Source organism: Camellia sinensis, chromosome 14 (genome assembly GCF_055761805.1).
Source record: "Camellia sinensis isolate YWXY chromosome 14, ASM5576180v1, whole genome shotgun sequence".
Lineage (NCBI taxonomy): Eukaryota > Viridiplantae > Streptophyta > Magnoliopsida > Ericales > Theaceae > Camellia > Camellia sinensis.
This window is the reverse complement of record NC_138974.1, coordinates 79,747,147-79,755,960: the sequence shown is the minus strand read 5'-3', so window position 1 is coordinate 79,755,960 and position 8,814 is coordinate 79,747,147. Positions and strand designations below refer to the sequence as shown.

At 35.4% G+C, this 8,814-nt stretch overlaps 1 long non-coding RNA gene across 1 annotated transcript; it reads right to left on the bottom strand.

Moving 5' to 3' along the window:
• Positions 1-4,249: 4,249 nt before the first annotated feature.
• LOC145807513 (uncharacterized) lies at positions 4,250-7,466 on the bottom strand. Its single transcript, XR_014350652.1, has 3 exons — positions 7,337-7,466; positions 4,410-7,294; positions 4,250-4,367 (listed from the first exon to the last, which is right to left on the bottom strand). It is a non-coding gene; the product is annotated as an uncharacterized LOC145807513 (long non-coding RNA).
• Between the last annotated feature and the right edge of the window lie 1,348 nt (positions 7,467-8,814).

Genomic DNA, 8,814 nt, shown 5'->3' with positions numbered 1-8,814 from the left:
CCAAAAACTTACAGATATATGTATGAACTTGGGAAACATTGGGAATTCAAAATCGTTTCACAAAATCAAAGCCCAAAAGCTTACTAATTGTGCGAATCAACACTCAAGTCTTAGAAAACATAACATACAAGTATTCCTTGACTTCAAAGCTTTTCAAAACATGATCAACTAAGGTGCAATGGTATGAAACTTGGTGAATTCTCAAAACAAGAGTGGGATGAACACATGCAAGTGAGATTTGTTTGAAATTGAAACTCAAAATGTCATAAAAATGCATGCATGCATGCATGGTTGTTCTTCTTTTTGCACTCTAGAGCTTAATTCATGTATGATTCACCTTAATTCTCTTGTATTCATGTGCTAAATGACTCAATTCCAAAGTTGCAAGGTTAAACTCTTACCTAGGCTACCCAATTGAGCTTCAATTAGTCAAAATCTTGAGTAATTCTCCAAGTCTCCTAACAATGTCCTTTTCTACTTTAACTTTGGTTCCAAGCTCCTTAGTTTCTCACTCTTTCTCACGTTTTGGTCTCAAAAGTGCAAATTAAATGATGAAGAAGTGAGTTTAAGAGGTGTATTGGCCTTATATAGGCTTACCTAATGGTGGTTAATTAAAGCTAATCAAATGGGCATCAAATTAGTCTAATTTAATTGCTCCGAATCGAATTTCAATTGGACCTACAATAAAATTCAAAAAATTCTAAATAACACATAACCGAAGTCAATTTTGTAATCGGATGCCGATAAGGCCTTCAATTCACAGAATAAAACATAAACATGAACAGATTTTTCTACGATAAACAGATATAAATACAAATAATGCAATACACAAGTAATTAATGCAACATTTCACTTTAATTACTTATTAAACCTTCTTAATCATGGATTATACGTTAATCATGGGTCAGGTTTGTTACACGGTGAATGATGTTCTTTGGGGTTTCATACCAAATCTACTAATTTCAGTTTTGTTATCCACGAGGGTGTTCGAAACGAGACAAAGTAGAGAAAAAGGAGGTCGATGTTGGGTCAACAAAGAGGATGTTGCAGAGCTAGTTAGGATCTTCATTTGGGTGCTCCTATGCGAGTGGGAGTTTGAGGGGGTGATCTCCGTTCAGATCTATGGAAGTGTTTCGGCACTTTGATTCTGGAGAAAACATGGATGTCAAAGATGTTCTAGATTTGTTTAGGTTTTCACTCGAGTGCTCCTATGCGAGTGGGAGTTGAGGGGTGAACTCTGTCTAGTTGTATGGAGGTATCTCGGTGATTGTTTTGGTTGATTTGATGTTGAGTCGACATTATATGTGGTTCGACCATGGAAGTGGAGGTAGCAGTGGGTTTCTTCAGATATAGCAATAGGTCTTGATCGTCCATGGGTGTGTCCGGCTTCGGCTAAGGTAGCTTTGGCTATGGGTGTTTTCAGTCTTGGAAGAGTCGGCCAGTGGAGGTGGTAGGCGTGGGAGATATAGAGTTTGTACCTCGGGAGTAATGGGGTTGTGCCTTGGGTGTTGTGATAAGCGTGCTGGACTTGTGACTTGGTGGATTCAAGCTTTTTTGTTTTTTTTGTTTTTTGTTTTTTGTTTTTGTGTGTGTGTGTGTGTGTGTGTGTTTTTAAGTTGAGTCCTACTTAACTTGTAGAAAAAATTGTTTTGTTTGTTTTGTATTTTTTTTTTTTTAAATCGTGATGTCGAGGGGTTAATTGTATGTTTATGAGTAACAATAGTAAAGGTATTTTACATTGTCCTAATATCTCTCGATACTTTGTAACGTTTAGTACCTTTAATTTCATATATTTAATAAAATTTTCACTTTATTGATAAAAAAAAAAGTGAGATTCTTTATATTCTCAATCACAAATAACTCAACAATGTCCATTACCTCATTCGTGAATTATGTAAAAAAATTTCAAACAAATTGATAATTAAACAATTACATGTTAAAAGACACTAACCGATATTTTGCTTTTTCAGTAATCAAAATTCACACATCATGAGATCGTGAGTGGATTAAGAATATTTGGTGTGTTTGTTTGGACGAACTGGATAAAAGGGGATTAGAATCTACCGGACTGTTAGTCCTAGGATACATTGCCCCCGGACTATTTAGTTGGACTGGATTTGTATCCCATATTTATTTAGTAATGGGATTAGATGTCAGGAAATGACTACTTGGTTGAATAGAATATGAATCCTATATTTGTTTAGAATATTATAGAGAAGGATAAATGTTCAAATGACTATTTTACCATTTTCAATTATTTACTAAGTAATAGCAATATCAAACATATTTTCAATATTTTAATTATTTTTAATTAGATTTAAAAAAATTATTTTATTTTATTTTTTACACAATTAAATAAATTTATTTTTTTTAAATTAAATAAATAAAATATCAATAAAAATATATGTTATTTTTTAATTAAAATTTTAAATAAATTTATTTAAAAAAATAATAATTATTAAATAATGAAATTAAATAAAACATCTATTAAAATTTAAATAATGAAATTAAATAAAATATAAACAAAATTTTAAAATAAAACATCAATAAAAATATCTATAAAAAATTATTTTAAAAAATCAAAAAAATAAAACATCAATTAAAATTAAATAAAATTATTTTATTTTTAAATCGAGACATTTAAATTTTACTAAATATAATACATAATTAAATAGCAGAAAGTCAAAATGGTCATTTCACCACCTAATCACATATCTCTCCTTATCCCTCCATTTGTGTCCCTCATAGGACACAATAGTCCAATAAATTTGGTACCAAAATTTTAAACAAAACAACGAATTATTAATCCAAACGAACTGATAGTCTAATTTCACCCCTCAATCTTCAAAACACACCCCATCATTAGAAACAAACAACTACTATTTTTTTTTGGGGGGGGGGGGGGGGGAATCGTGTGCCGCATGGCTTTTGTGTGTCTTTTATTCATTTGTTTTGATTCTCAACTTTTGTTTGGTCCCCCTTAGTTGCGTATCTTGTTAAATCTTATGATTAAATTTATTAAACACATTTAATCACTAATTTTTTAATCTTATGATTCTATATATTGCAGATTTCAATGTCGTGCAAGATTGGATTTAATTGTCGTGAAGGGAAATTGTGGATCTGACAGCTGATAAGCTTCGGTCCCTACCTTGTGGGAAGCAAAACCAGAAGACTCTAGCAAAAGGCTCATCTTCTTCCTAGTATCCTCAACCAAAAAATGGTATATAAGTCTCCTTTTTAGACTCATTTTTTAAATTTAATGATATATGATTAAGATGATTAGTTGATGATTAAATAAGATACGAAAGAGAGAGAGAGAGTTGCCTTACAGGAGTGGACGCGGGTCGGTTGCGGCCACGAAACCTTCAATCTGCCATCCGTCCGTCAAATTGGCGGATTGGAGAAAATCAATCCGCATTCGTCCGCCAATCCGGCGGATGTAGATTGAGCGGATTGACAGTTTGGCGGATGGATGCGAATCGGTTTGACGGTTTGAAATTTTATAAATTTTCAACATAATTTAACTTGTGCACTTCCTCAAAAAAGAAAAAAAGTATTAAAGTTAATGACTTAAAAAAGGATTACAATTACTTCATGCCTCATTCAAAGAAAGAAAGTTTGAAACTTTAGAATATCACAATCACTGCATGCCTCATCCACATATTACAATCACAGCATGCCTCATCCACATAAAATATTACAATATGTGGTTCTTAAAATATAAAAACAATGCAAACCACAAAAATCATGAACAAAGCAATAGTTGAGATTGTATGTCTCTGTATTTTTACATTTATATATGTTTTTGAAAACAAAAGCCAACCAGCATATATTATATTTTCTATTTATTACTTTTAGAGATAGATTTAAAAACCAAAAAATATAAATAAATAAGATGTTTATTTTTTTCAATTCAAAAAATATATTCAAGTTGAAAACTTTTTTTCAACAGAATATTTGAACTCTTTTTCAATTGAAAACACAAACAAAATATTTAAACAAATTGAAAACACAAAGTCTTATAAATTACTAAGGGTACTCGCGATTTAGCGGTTCGATTGCGGCCAAAGGAACCTCAAATCCGTCATCCGTCCGCCAAATTGGCGGATTGGAGAAAATCAATCCGCAACCGTCCGCTCGACATCACACATCTGTCCAAAATGCGACGGATCGATTTGGTTCGATCGGTTTTGGCGGATCGATATATCCACTATTCACCCCTACCTTACATATTTTAATTAGTTGTAACATGTTAAAACCTATCACCTACTTCACCCACTTAAACCTACTCCACTAAACCTAACCCACTACACCACTACCACCTCACCTACTCCACTAAACCTAACCCACTACACCACTACCACCTCACCTACTCCACTAAACCTAACCCACTACACCACTACCACCTCCACTTCACCTACTCCTTACCTACTACACACTCACCCTCTTCTATATATAGGAATCATGAATCATTGTAATAGATCAATAAACATCAATCAATAATACATAAATTTTTACATGGTATCAGAGCAAGGTTAAGACCTTAGTATTTCTCGCTTCACCGGCGGGCGGCAACCTCGCCTTGGCCGCCCGCCGGACCTCAACCTATTCCGCTTATTTTCTACACATACCTTGACTTCTTCAACATTTTCTTACACCCCTCCTCCGCTATGTCAGCGGCGGCACCCGCATCATCGTCTAGCCTCTATCGCCGTTCACCTCGCCTCTCACATATCCGTGGTTGTACTCTTACTCGTCGTCGTCGTTGGCGTTTCTGGCGCTGTTTTTCTGCTCGTCACTGCTGTTTTTTTTTTCCCGATTTGCTCTCTCTCTCTTAGCCATGGATTTGGGTGTGGGGTGTAGAGCTGTGGCTCTGTTGTTGGTAGCCATGTTTGCTGGCTTGAAGGTTTCAATGGCAGCAGTGTACAAGGTTGGGGACTCCGCTGGTTGAACCATCATTGGGAATATTGATTACAAGGCCTGGGCTGCTTCCAAGACGTTTCATGTTGGAGATGTCATCATTTTCGAATACAATTTTCAATGTCACGTGTTGCAAGTGCCCCACAAAGAATACCAAGCCTGCAGAAGTGTAAGACAGTAACATGCATCTTCACATACAGCTTGGGTAATGTGTAACTATCAAAAGCACAAGCTTCTTGGACATCCCTCTCTCTCTCTCTCCATGGACCCAACATCATCATCATGCACCCACTCTATCTCCCTCTCTCTCATCTTTTCCCACTTTCAAACCCACTTTAATCATATCTCTCCTTTCTCTTAATTTATTTCATCCACGTTCTTTCACCCTTTTCTTTTATTTTAATATATATATATATATATATATTTTATTATAATATATTTTCCCTATCCCTTGTTAGTAAGCATCACCCGTTTTCCATTCTCTTATTATTATTTATTTTATATTCCACCAAAAAAAAAAAAAAAAAAAAAAATCACACTGCTGTTTTTCTTATCACCCATCCACAAATATTTTTCTCTATTTTTCTTTATCCATTATTTTCTTTTCTTTTATTTTTCTTATTAAACAAAACAACACCACAAAATAACACCAACAACATTCCACAACCTTGTCATTTTATTCATATCAGGGGATCAACCCCGATCACACTTTTACATCAAAAAAAAAAAAAAAAAAAAAAAAAACCCACACAAACAAAAACAAAACTACCACACCCACAGTGGGATTTTTCTTCTCTACTCAGCCGCCGGTCTTTTCTTCTTGCCTCCGTCCTGGGTGGTCCTTGCCGGTGTTGCCTCCGTGCTTCCTAGACCACCAAGCAAGTTGCCTCCTCCCTGCTCCTCCACTACAGCATACGGTGGACCTCCAAATCGGAACATCACGGTGGCCTTCCGCTTCAGCTCCTTATTTTCCGCCTTTAGCACACTTAACTCTGCTCGCGCATCCTTATACATGCGTTGGAGCAGAGCCAGTTGGGCGTTTAACTGCTGCACCTCATTTGTCCTACTCTGCAGCCGGTTCGACAAATTTGTAACCGCAGTCATGGTTTCCACACATGACTTCAATGTATACTGATTGGCCTCCACATCCGACTGCACTGCCATTCTTTGCTCCACCGACCGCATCGGAAAGTTCAACGGAGCAAAACCAGAGGTGTTTGGTTGAGGTTCACGGGCCTCCGCACCAGTTATCTCTCTTGTTGACTCGTTGAGGTCGGGAAAGAGAGTGAGTAGACCACGGGATGAAGAGGCCATATTCTGGGTAGCTGAACGGAAAGAAGAGGCCATGTTTTTTGGGTTGCTGAGTGTTTCAGCGAAATAGCAATTTCAGACTAATAATGTTTGGAAGGGGAGTGTTTCAAGATTTGCAGCTCTTAGAGGCAATCTCTCAGAAAAACGAATATCTCTCTCAGAAAATAAAGAGTTTTTCAGAAGTTTTTTCCCAGGTTTTTTTGTCTTCGCTTCTGCCTCAAGCACAGCCTCCGCATTGGTTTATATCGACACTGACGACGCGGCCGACACGCCACTCTGTCGCTCACGTGCCTCGCCGCGTCTCCGGCTCACCTTTTGATGGCTCGACGCTTTCTGTCGGGCACGACTTTTGATGAAGTGGGTGCGCCTTTTGAGGGCGCAACTTTTGATGGCACGTCTTTTTATGGATTGGGCACGCATTTTGATGGCACGTCTTTTTATGGATTGGGCACGCCTTTTGATGGCACGCCTTTTGAAAGATTGGGCACACCTTTTGAGGGTGCGACTTTTTAGGGGTCCGACAAGACTCTGTAAACTGTCCCGACATTGATTCCGGTTAGCTCCTTCATGGGTCCGACAAGACTCTGTAAACTGTCCCGACATTGATTCCGGTTAGTTTCTACAAGGGTCCAGCAAGACTCTGTAAACTGTCACAACAACTGTCACAACATTGTCTGCTACAACGGTCCAACATGACCCCATAAACTGTCTTCTACATTGGTATGACACCACCATACAGTGTCCTCTACAACGTTATGACACCCCCATACAGTGTCCTCTACAACGTTATGACACCCCCATACCGTGTCCTCTACAACGTTATAACACCACCATCCAGTGTCTTCACCAATGGTCTGACACGACCATACAGTGTCACCTATCCTCTTTTATTTTTATGTATTTTCTTGTTTTGTAACTCTCTCCAAACTCAAGTTGGTTAGTTCCTATCCCCCTTGAGTTTGCGGGGGCTGTTAAAACCTATCACCTACTTCACCCACTTAAACCTACTCCACTAAACCTAACCCACTACACCACTACCACCTCACCTACTCCACTAAACCTAACACACTACACCACTACCACCTCACCTACTCCACTAAACCTAACCCACTACACCACTACCACCTCCACTTCACCTACTCCTTACCTACTACACACTCACCCTCTTCTATATATAGGAATCATGAATCATTGTAATAGATCAATAAACATCAATCAATAATACATAAATTTTTACATAACATCATTAGGTTTGAAAAGTAAATCTAATTTTTTGGTTTAAATACTAATCAGTGTATTTTGTTTCAGTTTTCTAAAAATTGAGTTTTTTTGTTTTTTGTTTTTAGTGAATATTTTTTAAATTTTGAACATTTTTTAAATTTTTTTAGATACACCTTACTTAGATTTATCTAAAAAGTAAAATATTTATGAAAAAATATTTTAAAAAATTAATAAATACACAAAATACGAAAAATATACTGATTTTTAGTATTTTTTTATATTTTTGGTATTTATTGAATTTTTAAAAGTTTTTTTTTTACGAAAGTTATACTTTTTAAGTGTATTTATAAAGGTGTGTCTAAAAATTAAAAAAAATCAATAAAAACAAAAAAAAATATAAAAAATAAAAAAGTAGAATTTTTTAAAAAGTGTTTTCAAAAAACTGAAAAAAAAAATTCTATATATTTAAATTCTTATCTTGGCCAACCATTGATTTAATTATTAAATTCTATATATTTGTCAATTTGTAATAATATTTATACAATTGAGTCAAGTTGTGTGCCGTGTCAGTGTTATACTTAAGATTGTGTTAAGAATTGAAGTGTGCATAGCAGGATTCATATATAAAATGCATTTGAATTACATATTGATGTTGCTAAGTAATTTTTTGAAGCTCTGTTTGGCAAGTTGGTTTGAAGGTTTTTTTTGGTTAAAATAGATACAAAAAACAAAATAGATTTTTTAGTTCAATAAGACAAAATATCACAACCAACTCATAATCATTACATTCCTTCTCTCACAAAAAAGTCAAAAAAATTAAAAGTCCTTCCTAAATCAGATTTTTAGCCCTAAGTTAAAATAATCAAAAAAAAAAAAAATCAAAAAAGTCAAAAAGGTGACCCGCTTTGCAAACGAAGTTTGAGTAGAGTTTTTGAATTTATAATATTACTATTGAGTTGACTGATAAATGAAATTGGCTCATACTTGACTTAGGTTTTTTGTTATCCTATGGTAACTAAACAAGTTCTAGAACTATAATTAGCTTCAAATCAACTCATGTCTAGAAAAATGTTAGGTAATTCACTTGACTTATACGGGTTGTTTTGGCTGATGGCTTTTTTCTTTTCTCTTTTTTTTTTCAAATTTATTTTTTCATATCTAAGTCAATTAAGTTGTCCTAATTGATCACGACTGCCACATCAAAATTCATTAATTCAAATATTAAGAGATGGATTAATAGATAGGATCAACGTGATTTTTTACAGGTATATAGTACTCGACGAGTTCTACACATTGAACGACTCGGATTATCAAAATGAGACTCGTGATGGACCTCCACAGGTCCAACAGCACGATCCA